Raw genomic sequence first — 20,354 nt, forward strand, 5'->3', positions numbered from 1 at the left:
ACATGGTCCCAGCAATCCAAAATCCAATTTAGCCTGCAATAGGACTGTGGATGAGGGCCAGAGATAATGAAGGCAAAGGGGAAAGAATTTAGTCAGTTTTTCCATTGTATCTGTCAATTTACTTTTAGAAAAATAGTACATTTTGGTATGGCACCAGAGTTCAAGTCATAAAAACACAGGGGAATTGAGGCCCTTTCTCTCCCCAAGCCTTTCAAATTTGCCTGTCAAACATATTAAGTGGCTGGCCTGGAGGCTGGCCCAGCGTCAAAATTCCCAGAGGATGCTGCTCTGTCCTGTCCCTTCTTTTTTCTTTCACTCCTTCCCTCCACCCTTGTGCCTGTTCTTCTGACAGCTCATTACTGAGCAGAGAGACTAGGAGTCAATCCTTCATCCTCTTCTTCCTTTCTCTTGGGTTTATTCATTTTCTTCTCTTCTTCTACATTCATCCACTTACCTTTTCCATCTTCTTCTGTCATTTTATTCAGATTAGAACCTAACTGCCCAAGAAGGTGGATGCTTTCTTTCTGTAATCTTGGTTCAAAATCATAACCTTTGCCAAATGTTTCTCCAGAACAGTGCTTTTGGACATGTCAATGAAGAGGAGAAATCTTATTGCTATTTCCTGGATGGCAAAATATGATCTTATTGGAAGATCACAGGTGCCAGTAGGCACTTGGATATGCTTTGGACATTTTCATCAACCAGTTTTTATCAAATGCTCTCTGTAGAGTATGGCACTGCAGTGGGCAGCATCCATAGGTTCCAAAGGTTGGATGGGCTGTGCCAGGCAGAGGAGAGCTAATTGGGACTCTGGAAGAAAGACTGAGTAGAATAGAATGATCAGGGACCCTCATTTGTTTCCTGGCATTGGGCTTAGTGCCAACTTTGTTCTGCCCCTGCAGTCATACCAGCTGATAAGCGGAGAAAGAAGATGACCTTCAGTCCTTTCTGAATTTCCCAGTCCAACAGTATCAGTCAGATTAGAAATAAAAGGAATGGAAGCCAACAGATCTTCCAGATGGAGAGTTCAGAGGATGGCCTGGCCAGACGCACACACAGCAGTGATGCAGCCAGGCAGTGGGGGCATTGGGCAGGAAGCCAGGAGAAGCATAGGATGCTTCTGGACCCTGGGGGCAGCCCTGTGGCTGACAGAACAGCATTGGTCAACAACTGTTGGAGCAGCCATGGATGCTGGGTTGGAGGTGGAGCCCATGCCCCTCCCTGAGGTCTGCAGTAAGGCAGGCCACGGGGTAAGTGAAGCCTCTAAGGAGAACCGGAGTCAGTCTGAGCAGGCTTTGCAGAGGACGTGTGGGCTAGAGTTAGCAAATGGCCTGAACAGTGTAGCTTGTAACTTTCCCCCCTCATCCCTAACATTTTTTGCTCCTTGACTGCAGTGGCTAAATGAGGTTGTTCTGGCAGGAATGTGAGAAATATGACCTTGGGTAGGCAGAAAGCAGCAGTAACCATGGTCATTCCTACGAACTTGGACTGGCCAGAATGTGGACAGCAGTTCTGGACAGCAGGGGCTCAGGAAGGAGGTGTTGAACTGACCAAACACACTCTGTGGTAGATTGGTAGCCAAACATTCCTGGAAATGCCACGTGAAAGAAGGATTGGACTAGTTCTCCTTTGGCCCAGCAGGTGGACCTAAGGACAGTGGGTGGGAGTCGTAGCCTGATTTCTGCTCAAGAAATTTCCAAATTATCAGTGTTGTCCAAAAGAGGAATGTGCTACTTTACAAGATGGTTGGGCCTCCTCCCCACCTAGATCACCATTTGTTGTCCGTACCATGGAGATGGTTCTTGCTTAACAATGGGTTGGACTAACTTGTCTCTGCTATCCCTTCTCACTTAGAGATTTTGCAGTTCTCTGTACGTTTCCAGAATAGGTCTGCTGGGAAGAGGACTTTCTTAATATCAGGATTAATTTTCAGGCTCAGTCTACGTGAGATGAACACAACTGATGAAAAAATGAAACATTAAGTCAACCAACTGGTTATTAATATTATTATTATTATTTTGAGCAAAGTTTAGGTATATCATAAAGTGATACAGTTTTTAGCCATAACAACTCTCAAGGATAAAGGGCTACGTCATAGAGAGGTTTCGGTTTTCAATCAAGTTATAAGTTCTTGCAGTTTGGGATATTGTTATTGATAATTAGAGTAATAATTGAAGAGAATAATTGAAGAGAAGGTTCCAGTCTCCATTGGTAGAGGAAATTCCTCACCAGGAGTAAATAATAGGGTTTTTTTATAATTAAGATTTTTTATTTTTAGTTTACCACACTTGGTTCCACATAATTTTGAGTTCCAGATTTTCTTCTCCCCCTCTCTTCCTCCCTCCCCAAGATGGCATGAAATCCGATATATTTTCTACATATAACTTCGCATTGAACTTATTTACACAATAGTCAAGTTGTAAAGAAGAATTATGACCAATGGAATGAATCATGAGAAAGAAGAAACAAAACCAAGAAAAAAAAAGAGAAAAAAAAAACAAGGGGAAAAAAAGGAGAGCATACAGCGTGCCTCAATCTGCATTCAGACTCTATAGTTCTTTCTCTGGATGTAGATAGCACTCTCCATCATGAGTCCTTTGGAATTGTCTTTGTACCTTGTATTGCTGAGAAGAGTGAAGTCTATCAGGGTTAGTCATCACAGAATCCATATATCCGTGGTTGTATAATGTTCTCCTGGTTCTGCTCCATTCACTCAGCATTATCTCGTGTAGGTTTTCCCAGGTTATTATGAAGTCTGTATCTTCCCATTTTCTTATAGCACAATAGTATTCCATTACCTTCATATACCACAACTTGTTCAGCCATTCCCCAATTGATGGGCATCCCCTTGATTTCCAATTCTTTGCTACCACAAAAAGAGCAGCTGTAAATATTTACAACCCTAGAAGTGATATTGCTGGGTCAAAGTATATGAACATTTTTATAGCCCTTTGGGCATAGTTCCAAATTGCTCTCCAGAATGGCTGGATCAGTTCACAACTCCACCAACAGTGTAACAATGTTCCAATTTTCCCACATCCTCTCCAGCATTTATCATTTTCCTGTTTTGTCATTTTAGCCAATCTGACAGGAAAGATGTGGTACCTAAGAATTGTTTTGATTTGCATTTCTCTAATCAGTAGTGATTTTGAGCATTTTTTCATATGCCTACAGATATCTTTAATTTCTTCCTCTGAAAAACTGCCTGTTCATATCCTTTGACCATTTCTCAATTGGGGAATGACTTTTATTCCTATAAATTTGGCTCAGTTCCCTGTATACTTTAGAGATGAGGTGTTTAGCAGAGACACTGGTTTTAAGGATTTTCTCCCAATTTTCTGCTTCTCTCCTAATCTTTGTTGCATTGGCTTTTTTATATAAAAACATATCAATTTAACATAATCAAAATTATTCATTTTGCATTTTGTAATGCTTTCTATCTCATGTTGTGTCATGAATTCTTTACTTTTCCATAAATCTGATAGGTAAACTATTCCTTGCTTTCCCAAATTATTTATAGTATCAGACGGTATTCCTAAATCATCAATCCATTTTGACTTTATTTTGGTATATGATGTAAGATATTAGTCTATGCCCAGTTTCTGCCCTACCATTTTCCAATTTTCCCAGCAGCTTTTGTGCAATAGTGAATTCTTAGCCCAGAAGCTGGATTCTTTGGGTTTATCAAAGTGTAGATTGCTATAGTTGTTGACCACTGCATCTTGTGTACCTATCCTCTTCTACTGTTGCACGACTCTGTTTCTTAGCCAGTACCAGGTAGTTTTGATGACTGATGCTTTATAGTATAGTTTAATGTCTGGTATGGCTAGGCCACCTTCCCTAGCATTTCTTTTCATTAGTACCCTAGATATTCTAGACCTCTTGTTCTTCCAGATGAATTTTGTTATTATTTTATCCAGGTCTGTAAAATAATTTTTGGTAGTTCGATTGGTATGGCATTGAATAGATAGATTAATTTAGGAAAATTGTCATTTTTATTATATTAGCTCAGCCTAACCATGAGCAACTGATATTTTTCCATTTATTTAGATCTGACTTTATTCACGTGAAAAGTGTTTCATAATTATGTTCATATAAGCCCTGGGTTTGTCTTGGCAGGTAGACTCCCAAATATTTTATAGTGTCTACAGTAACTTTGAATGGAATTTCTCTCTCTATCTCTTGCTGTTGGGCTTTGTTAGTAATGTATAGGAATGCTGAGGATTTATGTGGGTTTATTTTATAGCGTGCAGCTTTGCTAAAGTTGTTTATTATTTCAAGTAGTTTTTTACTTGATTCTCTAGAATTCTCTAAATAAATCATCATATCATCTGCAAAAAGTGATAATTTAGTTTCTTCTTTGAATATTCTAATTCCTTCAATTTCTTATTCTTCTCTTATTGCTACAGCTAACATTTATAGTACTAAATTGAATAGTAGGGGTGATAATGGACATCCTAGTTTCACCCTGCATCTTATTGGGAATGCATCTAGCTTATCCCCATTACATACAATGCTTGTTGATGGTTTTAGGTAGATGCTATTTATAATTTTAAGGAAGGCTCCATTTATTCCTATGCTTTCTAGTGTTTTTAATAGGAATGGGTGTTGTATTTTGTCAAAGGCTTTTTTGCATCTATTGAGATGATCATATGATTTCTACTAGTTTTGTTGTTAATATGGTCAATTATGCTGACAGTTTTCCCAATATTGAACCAGCCTTGCATCCCTGGAGTAAATCCTACCTGGTCATAGTGTATTATTCTGGTGATAAGTTGCTGCAGTCTTTTTGCTAATATTTTATTTAAAATTTTGCATCAATATTCATTAGGGAAATTGGTCTATAATTTTCTTTCTCTGTTTTTACTCTTCTTGGTTTGGGTATTAGTACCATATTTATGTCATAGAAAGAAATTGGTAGGGCTCTTTCTTTACCTATTTTCCCAAATAGTCTATAAAGTATACAAATTAATTGTTCTTTAAATTTTTGATAAAATTCACATGTGAAACCATCTGGCCATGGAGATTTTTTCCTAGGGAGTTCATTGATGGCTTGGTCAATATCTTTTTCTGAGATGGGGTTATTTAGGAATTTTACTTCCTCTTCTGTTAACCTGGGCAATTTATATTTTTGTAGATATTCATCTGTATTTCTAAGGTTGTCAAATTTATGGGCATACAATTGGGCAAAATGATTCCTAAGTATTGTTTTAATTTCCTCTTCATTGGAGGTAAATTCACCCTTTTCATTTTTGATAGTGATAATTTGATTTTCTTCTTTCTTTTTTTTAATCAAATTGGCCAAAGGTTTATCAATTTATTGTTTTTTTTCATAAACCCAGCTTTTTGTTTTATTTATTAATTCAATAGTTTTCTTGGTTTCAGTTTTATTAATCTCTGCTTTGATTTTCAGTATTTCTAATTTGGTATTTAATTGGGGATTTTCAATTTGTTCTTTTTCTAGTTTTTTTCAGTTGCATGCCCAATTCATTGATCTCCTTTTTCTCCATTTTATTCATGTAAGCATTTAGAGATATAAAACTTTCCCTAAGAACTGCTTTTGCTGCATCCCGTAAGTTTTGGTATGTTGTTTCATTATTGTCATTCTCTTGAATGAAGCTATTAATTGTTTCTGTGATTTGTTCTTTGGCCCACTCATCCTTTAGAATTAGATTATTTAGTTTCCAATTAATTTTTAGCTTGTTTTTCCATGGTTCTTTATTGCAAATAATTTTTATTGCATCATGATCTGAAAAAGTGTGCTGTGATTACTTCTGCCTTTCTGCACTGGATTGTGAGGTTTTTATGCCCTAGTACATGGTCAGTTTTTGAGTATGTCCCATGTGTCACTGAGAAAAAAGTATCATCCTTTTTATTCCCATTCAGCTTTCTCCAGAGGTTTATCATATCTGCCTTTTCTAAAATTCTGTTCACCTCTTTAACTTCTTTCTTATTTATTTTAGGTTAGATTTATCAAGTTCAGAGAGGGGGAGGTTGAGGTCTTCCATTATTATAGTTTTGCTCTCTATATCTTCCTGTAAATCCCTTAACCTCTCCTCTAAGAATTTGCATGCCATACCACTTGGTGCATATATGTTAAACAATGATATTGCTTCATTGTTTATGGTGCCTTTTAGCAGGATGTAGTGTCCTTCCTTATCTCTTTTAATTAGATCTTTACTTTTACTTTGTCTGAGATTAGGATTGCTACCCCTGATGCACAATATATTCTACTCCAGCCTTTTACCTTTACCCTGTGTGTATATCCCCCTGTTTCAAATGTGTTTCTTGTAAACAGCATATTGTAGTAGTATGGTTTTTAATCCATTCTGCTATGTGCTTCTGTTTTATGGGAGAATTCATCCCATTCACATTCAAAGTTATGATTACTGTCTGTGTCTTTTTCTCCATCCTATTTCCTCCAGTTTATGCTTTTATTTCTCCCCTTCCCCTTCCACTCCTCAACAAAGTTTTGCTTTTGACTGCCACCTTACTCAGTTTACCCTCCCTCTTGATTCCCCTCCCTTATTTTACCATTTTCCACTCACTACTTCTTCCCTCCTTTCTGACCACCTCCCTCCCTTTTTTCCCTTTTCCCCTCCTACTGCCTGTAGGATTAGTTAGATTTATATTATTCCCTTCTTGAACCAAATCTGATGAGAGTAAAGCTCAAATACTTCTCTTCTCCCTCCCTTCTTTCCCTCTACTGCAATATGTTTTTGTGTCTCTTCATGTGATATTATTTACCCTTTTCTACTACCTCCTTAGCTCTTCTCCCAGAACCATCCCTTTATATCTCTTAATTATATTTTTATCATAATATCGGTTGTTTTATACTGATATCCAGTCTATGAATATCCCTTTCAATTGTCATAATCTAAAATTGACATGTATATATATGTATATATATATATATTATATATATATACAACTTATATAAAGCAAAATAATCCTATATAAGGATGTAATTAATTAACCTTATTAATTACCAAATCCCCCCCCCCCCATTTACCTTTTTATGTCTCTCTTGAGTTTTGTATTTGGAAATCAAATTTTCCATTGAGCTCTGGCCTTTTCATCAGGAAGGTCTGGAATTCCCTTATTTCGTTGAATGTCCATCTCCTTGCCTTGAAAATTATGCTCAGTTTTGCTGGGTAACTGATCCTTGGTTGTAGTCCAAGCTCCTTTGCCTTTCAGAATATCGTATTCCAGTTTCTCCTGTATTTTAATGTAGAAGCTGGAAGATCCTGCGTGAACCTGTCTGTAGTTCCATGATATCTGAATTGTTTCTTTCTAGCTGCCTGCAGGATTTTCTCCTTGACCTGGTAGTTCTGGAATTTGGCTATAATATTTCTTGGAGTTTTCAATTTGGGATCTTTTTCAGGGGGTGATTGATGATTCTTTCGATGACAATTTTACCCTCTGGTTCTAGGACCTCTAGGCAATTTTTCTTAAGGATTTCATGGAAGATACTGTCAAGGCTCCTTTTTTCATCATAGCTTTCAGGTAGACCAGTAATTCTTAGATTGTCTCTTCTCGATCTATTTTCCAGGTCGGTTGTTTTTCTAACCAGATATTTCAGGTTTTCTTCTATTTTTTCATTTTTTATATTTTGTTTGACTGATTCTTGATGTCTCATAGAGTCATTAGCTTCTACTTGCCCAATTCTAATTTTTAATGTTTTGTTTTCTTCCTTTATCTTCTCTATCTCCTTTTCCATTTGGTTGATTTTACTTTTCAATGAGACATTTTCTCCAATTATGTTCTGATTTTCCTTAATCAATTCCCTGATTTTACCTTTCAAAGATTTGTTTTCCACGTTGAATTTTTTTTTCCATTTTTTCTTTTACCTCCTTAATTTGGTTTTTCAAGTCCTCCTCGAGTTCTTCCAGTAATTCTTTTAGGTCTGGAGACCAGTTCACTTTCCCTTTTGAGGTTTCAGATGTGGGTGTAGTATCCATGCTGTCCTCTTCTGAATTGGTATTTTGATCATCCTTGTCCCCATAATGTGAATCTATGGTCTTTGAAAGCTCCTTTCTATTCTTGTTCATGGTGTTTTTTTTTTCTCCTGGTTTCTGAAGTGGATCTCTGCTTCTGGGGCTCAGGGGGGTCTGTCCCAAGTTTCTTGTGTTGGGATCTAGCTTTATGTGCTGTGGCCTCTGGTTTCATTAGGTGTAGGGGAGGGGTGGTCTGACTGCTGGGGGGTCTCCTCTTCCCCAGGATTGTTCTACAGAATGGGTGGTCTCCGCTCTTGTGTGTGCTGGTGTCTGCCACTTCCCCTGGCTGTGCAAAGCCAAGTCTGGGGTCCTGATGTTGACGTTAATTAGCTCCATCCCCTTGGGCTCAGTTACGCTTGTTGTTCTGCTGAGGTGGGGCCTGCTGGGACACCTTTCTTCCTGCACTAGTCTCCTTCTACTACCACAGGAAGGGCCTTCTCCCCCACTTCTCTTGCTACTGAAGCCCCGCTTCTGGCTCCTCTGTTTCTCCTGAGGTTTATTCTCTGGGTTTATTCAAGGGAGGGATATGAGCCATTTTACCTGCACATTCTGGCTACTGGGTGTCCAAGAAGGTGAGTTTCAAACCTTTAGACCGTGTGTTGGAGGCCTCCAGGCTAGCTGCTCCTGTGGTCACAGGCTCTGCACTCTGACCCACTCCCGTCCTGGGCTGAGAGGCCTGGGGCTTGATCACAGCTGTAGCCAGTACTTCCACCCTGGGTCTGTTCCTGCTCTGGTGTTTTTCGCTCACACAGCACTCTCCCAGAGCTGCGTGCTGTCTGGATTCCTCTGCTGTTCCTGGTTGGTTTGGTCTGGTGCCAATCCGTGTGCCCAGCACTCCTACCCCTCTCAGTCTACTAGTGGCTTCTAAATCCAATAATAGGTTTTATTAAAAAAAATAGCTTAAATTAGTATAACCCTCTATTTGAGGGAGGAGGAAAAAGAGGTTCAGATCTGTTGTTTCACTGTGCTAGGGACCTCTTGCTTTAAGATGTCCATCCACTGGTGTTGATTGACAACCCTCTTATGTTTTTACTTGCTTGGATACTCTAAGAAGTTACATGACGTACCTGTGGTCATAGAGCCCATAGGTGTGAGAGACAGGACTGGAGAGCAGGTTTTCTGATGCCGAGGTTGGTTCTCTGTCTACTGTGCCACCTGCTTTTCCTTTTAAGGTTAAAAACTCCCAACCTTTCATATTCATTATATGTCTGACACTCAGAACAACCTAACAGAGTTAGGGAGAGCAAGCACTATTATCCCATTTTAAAGATATAGATACTGAGGTTCAGAGAAATTAAATGATTTATCCAAGGCGAAGTCTTGGTATTGTGTAGACCTTGCCTCAGTTCCTTATTTCCTAAGGTTTCCCACCCCAATTCATTAAATTAGTATTTCTTGAGCTCTTATATAATTATTGAACTCAGTGCAGGGTACTGAACCCTATTTCTCCAGGTCAAGTTATTAGTATCTCTCAAGGGAGAGGCAAAAGGTGAGGGAATGATTCTGGAACCTCAGAATCGGAGGGGATGCCGGGGTCACGTAGCTTAACCTGCACCTAAAAAATCATCCCCAGTTTGCCAAGGAGTGGCCACTAGGCCTTTGTACGAGGGCCTACAACGAGTGGGGAGCTCTTAGCTCTGAAGGCAGCCAGCCATTCCTATTTTAGTCAGTTTTAGTTTTTAATAACAATATTAGCATTATCGTTATTAATAATAATGAAGCGCAGTATTTGGTACACAGTAGGAACTTAAATGTTTCTTCATTATTGACTAATAATAGCTACTTACATAATATTTCATGTTTTGCGAAGTATTTTACATGAAATCTGTCACTTGATCTGCCCAACAAGCCTGGGAGGTAGATGAGAAAACTGGGACTCTCAGAGGTTAAGGGACTTGCCCAGGGTCACAAAGCAGTAAATATGTGAGGCTGCATTTGAACTCAGATCTCCTTGACCCCAAGTCCAGTTCTCCACCCACTTTTCCACCTAGTGGTTCAGAAGTTTTTCTTTACCTTAAGTGTAAATTTGCCTCTTTATAACCATTGGCTCCAGGTTTTGTCTTGGGTCTTGGCAGAACAAGCCCTAATTTCTCTAACATGTGAAAACTCTTAAGATTTTTGAAGATAGTGGCCGTGTTCTCCCTAAAGCTCCTCAGGTCTGGGGTGGGGGGCGGAAGGTCAGAGAGCAGCTGTTTGATTTGAAATGTCGTCTGTCGATGCCAAGCATCACTTTGTCATCATTTCTCCCTCTTGGTGCTAGTGGAGACGGTACACTTGGGTCCTATGTCTGCATGATCAAGCAAAGGCACAAGCTGATGTAGGTTGGCCACCTGTGTGGTTGGCTGGCACCTCAGAGAATTCATAAAATTCAGTTCATTGCTGACTCCAAATAAGAAGATGTGGATCCTGGGGGCTAATTGATACTCAGCTCTTCCAAGGTCACTTCATAATTTTCTGAGACTTCTGTTACTTGTCACCTTGATGGTTTTGTTTTCCCATCTCTGGCAAACTAAACATTCTTCTGCAGGTGGTGGTGGTGGTGGTGGTGGTGGTGGTGGTGGTGTGTGTGTGTGTGTGTGTGTGTGTGTGTGTGTGTGTGTGTGTGTGGTGTGTGAGAGAGCGAGCGAGAGAGAGAGAGAGAGAGAGAGAGAGAGAGAGAGAGAGAAAGAGAAAGAGAGATAGACAGATGGAGACATGGACTCAGTGAGAAATACACATGGAGATAAGGATGGAGGTGGAGACAAAGAGGCAGTCAATGACAAAGAGACAGAGAAAGAGAGATCATCCCCACCCACATGTTGGATCAAGCTGGGGTGGATGGACTGCATGTAGGCGCAATGGATCAAGCACATTCAGTAACGTAAGAGTCTTGAATGCAATTTGAGAAGTGGAAAACCAAAAAAGGCAATACCTTGATGGTGAGAATTGAAGAAAGACCATGGAATTTCATGATGATTATTGGTGAATATAGAGTAAGCAGTTTCAGGTGATTATGAGCATAAAGCCACATTTCGAGGAAATGGGGACAATAAATGGCAACTTCTCTCTGACAGTTTGTTATTGAGTGAAAAGAAGGGATTGGGAAGACACCTCAGAAAGTGGAGTGGTCCAAAGGTCAAAATTTGTTGGGAGGACCTGACCGTGTTTCCAGTGATTGTGCGTGTTTCAGCAGAAAGATCATGGGTGTTGAATCAGAAGATTTGGGTTTAGACATGGTGCCATCGCTTAGTAGGCAGTATAATCTTGGGCAAGTAGCTCAACCTTTCCAAACCTCAGTTTGCCCTTTGTAAGATGGCATCCTTCAGTGATACAGCAGAGCTGTCAAGGGAAATTGAGGAAGGCTTCTGTCATGTTGGATGGATTCCTCTCCTCCCTGATGCCCCAAGCCCCAACCTGGGCAAGCTCATTTGAGGACCAGGGTTTGTACAAAATGAGGCGGCGTGGATCGGTTGTGAGCTGTGCCACTGAAGGCATCACCTGCAACCAGGAGATCACAGATCCATTTGAGCATTTGAGTGTTTAATACTGGCCATACCCATCTCACTGGACAGCTCTTAAGGGCAAATGATGCATACGAAGTGCTTTGTAATCTTTAGAGTGCCGTGCAAATGTAAACTAAGATGCAGAGAATGGAATGTTAGCTCCTTGAGTGCAGGGGCTGCCTCTTTTTGTCTTTTTATCAGCATCGTCCAACACAGTGTCTGCCGCTTGTTGAACAAATGAGAGAGGAAACAGGGAGAGTTAATGAAGCAAATCCTGAAAAGAAGGCAGGGGGGTCAGAGACTCATAGAACTGAAAGGGACCTCAGAGGCCATCTAGTCCAGCTGTGTGATTTTGCAGATTAGGGGACTTGCCTGGAGTAGCAAGCATTGGAGGAGGGATTTGAACCTGGGTCCTCTGAGTCCAGAGTCTGTATCCCCTCTCTTGTACTGACATTCCTGAGAGGAAGTAGAGAAAAAGCACCTTGAAAACAAGGAGGAACATTTCTCTAAGGCAGGAGGGAAGGGAAATGGACCTGGGTGAAGATGGCAATTTGTGAATGGAGAGTAGGGAAGTTGAATAGGATGACTTCAATTCTGTCAGTAAAATATGAGTTGAGGTCACTTGCTTGGAGTTGGGAGACAAGGGAGGCTTTAGCAACTTGGGGACAATGGAAAAAAGGGTGTAATGGACCTTGTGTTGTATTCAGTAGGGAATCAATTTGGGATGAAGAAAAGGACTGTGGCATTGAACTTCAACTGAGATTAGAGAGCACGGATGTGTAGTAGAAACAGTCACTCAAATTAGTGTAGAATTATCAGTCTTGGGTTTTTGTATTCTGATTGTTCTGGATGTCTCTTTGGGAAGGTATTAAATTAACCTTCAGGTCATCATATAATTCCATGTATTTAAATTTTTTCATCAGAATATTTATCTGAACTTTCTCTCCTCCCACCCTCCACCTCCTTGGTTTTCCCAGATATTTGGGAAAACGACTTAAGAATCTATCAGTAGTAAACTGGCCATCACTTGAAAGGAAGGCAACCCCAATTTGTCTGTGATAACCACCGAGGGGAGCGTGAAAACCCAGTTGGGTTTTATTTAGCATCTCTAACTTGTATTACAGAGAACAACGGACTTATTTCTTATCTCTGGTAGGTAAATAATTGTTAAAGATTTAAGAAACCAATTACTAAATCCTTTAATATGGCAGCCAACCCGCTGGGGGAGGGGCAGCTACTGAAAAGCACAATAAAGGAACATTCCTTACCACCAGATAATGTAAGTAAGTTACCATTGTGTGGCTCAGACAGATATGTTTCAATTAGAGGTGAGATAATATAGCTTCAAGTGGCCAGTGACATTTATTTTTTGTTCCTGTATTTGGGAAAGATACTTCTGTCTAGAGTCAGGGCAGCAGCGAAAAATGTAAAAGAAATGACAGTTGGTGGGGTGAAGAGAATGGCTTGGATGGAATGGGGGTAATGATTTTCTGGCAGGACATCTGGAAGGACAAGGATGATTCCACTGATGTTTTAATACTCCGACCCTGCTCTGCTTCCAGGCTTGGGTCTTGTAGGTGGGCCAAGCCAAAACCTGTTCAATTCTCTTTAAATCTAATTGAAAAAAAGTCTAGATTCCTAGGTTCCAGCTCCAGTAATAACTAATATCTCAATATGGCCAGAAGAACTCCTTATATGTCATATCAGCTCAGCTACAAAGTCACCGCTGATGGGAGTCCAGCTGGACCAGATGTCTTGTGAAGCCTCTTCCAGATTTTGATTCTTCTGATTCTGTAACTAGAGGAACAATGAGAGAAGAGGACTGCTCTGAATTCTCTGCAGGGTTCTCTGCAGGAAGCAAGGCTTGCTCATAGCCAGCCTGAAGGACTGGTCGTATATGGAGAGACAGAAGGTTGGGAGGGTAGACATTCTGCATTGTGGGGAGTACCAGGAATAATGAGATGGAGACAGAATAAACATGGTTTATGTGCCATGGTGTGCTGGTACATACTTATTAACCTACTCTCTGGAAAAAAAAATGTATGCATATGACATAATTTTAAGTTGAACCTCCATTTCACCCTCATTTTCTTAAGTCTAGAGAATCCAAGAAAGAATAAATCAAACCCCAATTTGTAGCACATGTAAACGCTCACACTGAAAATTCAACCATTCGCTCCCTTGAACTGACTCTACCATGTGACTGCTGATATGATCTAGTGACTGTGTGGCTTTGGGCAAATCCTTTAACTATCCAGTGCCTTAACACTAGAAGGACCAGAATTTAAGAAGACCTCGAAGAACCATGCCATATCAATTGATGGAATACATTTAAAAAGTCCATAAGGCAAAGAAGATAGAATAGAATGAACATTTTTATTTCAGAGTAAAATTGTAATATTTTATGTCAGTTCATGTGTTAAGACTCTAAATTAAAGAACGATTCCTGATCTGCTTTGGTGCAGGGACCATCCTCATTCCAACATTTCCTATATTGCCAAATGACAAAAGTACATTTCCTAATGGATGAGGGGTCTGTGGTCTGTGAGAAGTGGGAGGAAGGAGCTCAGACTTCTGGGGCTACATCACATTTCTAAATTACCTCTTCCTCTAGGTTCATCTTTATTTCAAAGGCAACTTTGCCCATATGGTTTTGATGAATTTACTGTAGCTCATCTTGTGTTTAGTGGCCAGTGGAACTCCCTTATTTGTCATAACTGCCCAGAGAACCATGTGATTCCGTAGGCTGCGTATATAAGTCAACCTGAATTAAAAGGACTGCAACATTTGATTTGTTGAAGTTTCTATCCAGATCAATATGTGTGTGTGTTTTCTTTCTGCAGGCTTCCCCCACTGCTCTTGAGAACACGGACTCCTCCCTTTGATCCTTATCACCTTCAATAAAAGTTTATTTTTTGCTACTATATTGTGGTTTCTGTTATTTTGGTGCCCCAGGATTTGAACCTAAGTTCTTGGCTTGGTTGTTGGGTCATGGGGCCTTCACATTGGGGCTATGCTGTTGTTTGGAACAAAAAGGGGGAAGGAGGAAAATATTTATTTTTATTTAAAAAATCAGTTTCGTCTATGAGGTTGTGGCTAACTTAATAGTTCATCTTGCATTGAGTGGCCTATAGAATTCCCTTATTTGTCATAACTGCCTAGAGATTGTTGTGATTTCTAGGTTGTAATCTAATAATAACACTGTTAACTAAAAAAAGGAGTGAGATGCTATCAAGCAGCCATTTAGTGATATTGGCTATCTGCCCATGGGGGAGGGGGCAGACACAGACTGGGTGGCTAGTATTGTAAGGCTAGGAGGATGGGGGCTTGAAAACAAGGATGGGTTAGAATTGAAAGCAGGAGAGAATTTGGAATGGGTCCTGTTTCTTGTTGCTGCTTCATTTGCCCCAAACAGAGGTTAAGGGCAGAATTATAGATCGGTTTATCGATGCCAGCTGCAGCTAGAGGACTTGGAAGAAAGGAAATTGTCCTAACCCCAGATATCAATATAATCTTCCAGTATCTCTTCACGTAGTCTTAAACAGCTCCCCGTTTTCTCCTATGGTCCTTATTATGGCAATAGCATATACTATTGTGGGCTGGTCCTGAAATGTTTTTACACTCTCTAGTGAACGTTGTGAGAGGAGTATATTTGTCTGTGATGGTTACATACCAACTTTTATAAAAAAAAAATCGTTTCTTTCGATATAGTCAGTGTATTCTATTTGTACCATCAAATTTAAACAATTGGAGTTCCATTTTTGTTATTCCTATTTCATTTTCAGGATCGTGCAAAGCATTACCATTATTTTTGCTCCCTGTCTCATTATTCGATGGCACCTCTAGAGTTGATGTTAAGCGTAGATTTTCGGCGCCGTCTTGTACTTCACCTTTTCCCTCTTTAAATTCCAGTCGCTCCTCCATTCCCTACTCTTACTCTGTCTAATCTGGGCTTAGGAACAGAGCTGTTTCTTACAATTGCCCCGCATTGATCCGTGCTACGTTGTTCTGTAACTAGTTGCTTGTGACATCATTGATGAAAAATGGCACGAAGTCCTTTCCTGTAAGGGAGAAGATCTGTTTCCAGTTTTTGTAAGGATGCATTCCTGGCACGTAATGAAAACGTTCCCATTTTCACTCCATTTCCCGTACCCTCCTGGTTTGCCTCCATTGGAGGTCTTTGTCATAAGCACCCCGGCCTCTTCAGCCAGATTGGGCAAGCGCTGGCATTTCCGATTCATTCCAATGTGGAAGGATTAGTAGCAGAGTATTAGCAGTAATGGTACTAGTACTGGTAGTACTGGCAGTATTAATAGTAGCGGTATTATCAGTAATGATGCTAGCATTTATATAATGCTTTAAGGTTTGCAAAACACTTTGTATAACTTAGCCTCTTTGGTCCTCACTGCCACCCTGTGAGGCAGCTGCTATTATTAACTTAATTTTACAAAGAAGTTAAAGTGACTTGCCCAGAGTCACATAGCAAGCTAACTGTTCATATCAAGATTTGAACTCAGGCCTTCCTGATTCCAGGTCCAGAGTTCTATCGGCTAGGCAGGTACCGGACCACAGAGAGGTGTCACTTACTTCATCATCCTCTCTATCAAGCTGTTGTTCATCATGATTACACTGACTAGAGCCAGCCTGGGGCTTTGGCTTCTCCTATTTGTTTATTTGATTTTTAGTGGAGGTCCCATTGCACTGGCTAGGGGGAAGCTCCACTGGTGATATTGCCAGATCTCAGTTGGCTGGCGTTTTGGGGTTCCTACCAGGCGTTCATAACTACCACAGTAGTTTTGGGGGTACCCAAAGCTGCCCTCGTTGTCCCTTACTTTGCGGCTTTCCCTTTCCTTTATCACCCAGATGATGGTCTAGTCTTTGAAAGGATTATTTTTATTATCATGGTTAATTGATGCCACCCATAAACATGGTGCTATGACCGATTACCCTAACACAACTTTCAAAGAGCTAGGAAAATAATTTCAGAGATAAGATATATACAGAAAAACTTACTGATGTTAGATAATAATTGTGAGACATTTTAAAATAGTATATGGCCAGAGGACATATGAATAAGAAAAAAAATTAATATTACGAGGAGGGAGAGATCTTTGTAGCCTGGAGTGCCCAGCAAATACTTCATACAGAAGGATGCTATGGAGCCAGTTCTAATCTTTAAGGTAGAGAATGTTCTCTAGGTTCAAGTGCTATTTACCACCACAGTGATGTTGGTCCAGCTCCCTCAGTTCCCTCTTCTGTAAGGGGAAAGAGCTAGATGGCTTCTGAAGCCCCTCCCAACTTTAGAGCCATGATCCAATGAGATAATATTTGTAAAGTAAAAGGCCTTTAAAAGGCCTTCTTTACCTCACTTCTTATTAATCACTGAATAGGCTTTACCTCAATCAAACTGAGACCAGTTAAAGACTTTAGCTTGAAAAGGCCAAGATTCCCCACTACATCCTGGGCTATCTCCATTTGTACTGATTGATATCTGGCCACTGGACCCAGATGGCTCTGGAGGAGAAAGCAAGGCTGATGACTTTGTCCAGTCCTCCTTCGCTTAAACCCAATTCATTCATGTGTCATGGCATCACCTTCCTGATGTCATGGTCCTCTTAGAGAATGAAGGACAAACAGCAGCAGCATTTGTAAAGTACTTAGCGCAGAACCTGATGCATAGTAGGTGCTTAATAAATATTTCTTCCCTTCTCATTTATCATTCTCCTCAGGAAGCATAGTTTTAGCTGAGTCAGCCTGAAGTTAGCTATAGATAGGCAGAAGAGAAGGAATGGAGAGGCATTTTGGATTTGGGGGAGCTTCCTAAATAATGGTACCGAGACTAGAATAAGGCTGGCTTTGGGACCTTGGGAGAATCTCTTAAACGTTCACTTCTCCAAGACTGTCTATCAAAGAGCAATTGCTGTTCTGCATTTTATGGGGAATTTCCACCTTTAATCATTCACTATACCAAAGAAATCACAGGACAGCCCCCTTGTGCTCTCCCAAAAGTATGGGGAGAGGCCTGTGGGACGAGGGGTATGTGGGTGCCTCAGACTTCTGCTTCTATATCATATGTTTCTAAATTACCTCTTCCTCCGGGTTCATCTGTATTTCAAAGGAAAATTTTACCCATATGGTTTTGATGAGTTTAATGTAGCTCATATTGTGTTTGGTAAGAAGAATTTGCCAGATGACAAATGTGTATTAAAAAAAAAAGGATACACAGTCTGCTTTCTACTTTATGTAACCAAGAGTACACTTACGTTTAGATTGAATTTAAAACATGGAAGGCCTTCCCCGAACTCAAGAGGTTTGTTGAAAACAAAAAGAGTTGAAACTTGAGAGTCTTTAAGCGAGGTATGGTCTAGGACTCACCTATTTGAACCTGTTCTAAATATGGCCTTCTCTCACTAGAACTAATATAATCATTCTACTAAGTGGCACCCATCAGGAACTATCAACAAGAACTCTATTCTTTTGAATTAGTGGGGAGAGGAATAAACATGCTTCCCTGAGTTCCAACGTAGAGGCAGTTGACATATTGTCTGCTAGGAGGGCAAGAGTTTGGAAATCATTTTTCCCATCACACTTTAGTCTTAAGTTTCATTAGAATCAGAGCTCTAGAGCCAGAAGGATCCCTTAAAACATATCTTCCTTGGCCCTACCTCTCTCCCAGTTTCATAAAATAGGAAAATGAGAGGGCCTAGAGCCCATTTAGGTGAAACAACTGACGAATTTACTGGTCAGCCAAGAACTCAAACTTGATTTCTGGGTTTATTTGCTGAAAAGCCAGGAACAGGTTTGTAATAGGGAGCAGAGAGAGTGATGGCATTATATTCCAAAGTCATGAATAAATTCCAGACCACCAAATTCATACCTTTGGTTGGTATATCCCTTTTAAGAGAAAATTCTTCATATTCAGTAAGTCAAAGATTCTTGAGACCTCTTGACCCCCTTCTGTGGATAGATTTCATGGATCTGTGAACTTGGATAGGACACAAATTACATTTTTATTTTGACTAGCTTTTAGTTTTTCTTGTGATCCTGCTTTATTTTATGCATTTAAAAACACTTTGAGAAATGGCCAGTGGACTTCAGTAGACTGTCAACACAGAACTCCTGAGATAAGGGGTCTTTGTGTGTTTGTGTGTGTGTGTGTGTGTGTGTGTGTGTGTGTGTGTGTGTATGTGTGTGTGTACTTGTCTGTACATTAGATTTTAATTCAATAAACCTTTATTAGTGGTGCCTAGTGTGTGATTCTGAGAGTTTAGAAGAGATGCAGATTTCAGCTAAGAAACAGTCTCTGCTTTCATGAAGTTTATAGCTTAGAAAGGTGATAGGAAGTGTTCATAAATAATTATAATGCAAAATTATATGTGATAGGTATATATCAGATGAGTCATAATTAGCATGAAAAGTGCCCTCAAATCATCTCTTTAAGACAAATGCAGTTGGGGAATATAGAAAAAAAGATTCCTGCATCCAGGCCCCCATTGGTAGAAATCTTGGGGATATGATTATTGTGCTGCAGGGAGGGAAGGAGCTCACCCGGGGCGCATCAGCTGAGAGAGGAAGCCTGTGCCATCTGGTACCTTTACTATTTTAACTAATTTTTCTTCTTAACTAGGTATTAAGCTTGTTTGTTTCTGTGCTGCTGAAGGAATAGCTAAGTCCTGTCCTTTCTTTGCGTATTGGAACCAAAGCCCTTATTACCCCTCCCCCACCAACCCAATTGTGGCTTAGGTCACTTTTGATAATGGAACCACCGCAAGTAAATCCTTTGTAGACAATCAGGAATTAGATTGTGTAAGAAAGACTCTGGTACAAAGACAAGGAAATAATATTTTACTGATTATTAGCTTGTTTTTTATCCATATACTTTATTTTAAAAAAAATTTATTGATGTCTTGGCTTTATATCAAGTTAATTTTCCAATCTATCCTCCTCCCCTCTGCAGTTCAGAGAGTCATCCTTTTATTTTTAAATGTGTTATTGAGGCTTTGTTAATGTCACTGTCTCTTTTGATGATGCCCTCCCCCACCAGAGTAGAACTCTCTTTCATTACAAATGAGTGGAGTCAAGCAAAGGAAATCAGCACGTCTGCCGTGTTTGAAAAGGTATGCCTCGTGCCAGGCCTACAGCCGCTGCCTCTCACCTGGAAGGGATGCTTTTTGGGGCATTTCTCACGGTGCTCAGTGAACAGCTGTCCCCTCAAAGACTGTGCTGCTGGTTGTATTGGCTTGCTGGGCTCTAGGTGAGTTTATTTGCTGCGTCTTTTCTCAGTCTTGAGAGAAGAGAGGCCCAAGCTGTATCACTCACTGCTTTGGCCAACAGTCCCAAGGCATACGGAATTTATACTCTTAGACATGAAGAATACACCCTCCATTTACTCTGGCACGCAACTCAATGCCTTCGTTTTTATCTCTTTGTAGCTTTGAAACTCGGCAAAGAAGAGGAACCCATTGAGAAGGGTCTGTAAAGGTAAGTGTGTTTATTACACAGCCTTGGCAAATGTTGCCTTATGACATGGACTTTTTTCTTTTATTCAGGGATTTAAACACTCAGCTTAAAGCAAGGGCTTACAGGACAGCTTCCTGAGCTGTCTGCTTGTCCCCCCCCCACCCCACAAAAGGGTCTAGCCATAGTTAGAGGGAAGCAGGAGGAAAGAGGTGATGTGCTGAGCCGGGCCGAACGGCAGCCCTGACTGCTGACGTCTGCTTTGTCCTCAGCACTTGAGATGTTCCCGGGAAGCCAGATTTGCTAAGATTAATGTGAGGTAGGAGAAAAGGAATGTGCGGGCCCGTTTCTGATAGAGAGTCGGATAAAACTAGCTGGCCAAATAAAGCAAAGCGCAGAGTGGCATTTAATACCGCTC

General features: G+C 40.4%; 1 pseudogene; it reads left to right on the forward strand.

The window, feature by feature from the left end:
* Positions 1-1,184: 1,184 nt before the first annotated feature.
* The window catches only part of LOC118832308, a 121,207-nt pseudogene continuing 102,037 nt past the window's right edge, over positions 1,185-20,354 (forward strand).

This window comes from Trichosurus vulpecula, chromosome 9 (assembly GCF_011100635.1).
Source record: "Trichosurus vulpecula isolate mTriVul1 chromosome 9, mTriVul1.pri, whole genome shotgun sequence".
NCBI lineage: Eukaryota > Metazoa > Chordata > Mammalia > Diprotodontia > Phalangeridae > Trichosurus > Trichosurus vulpecula.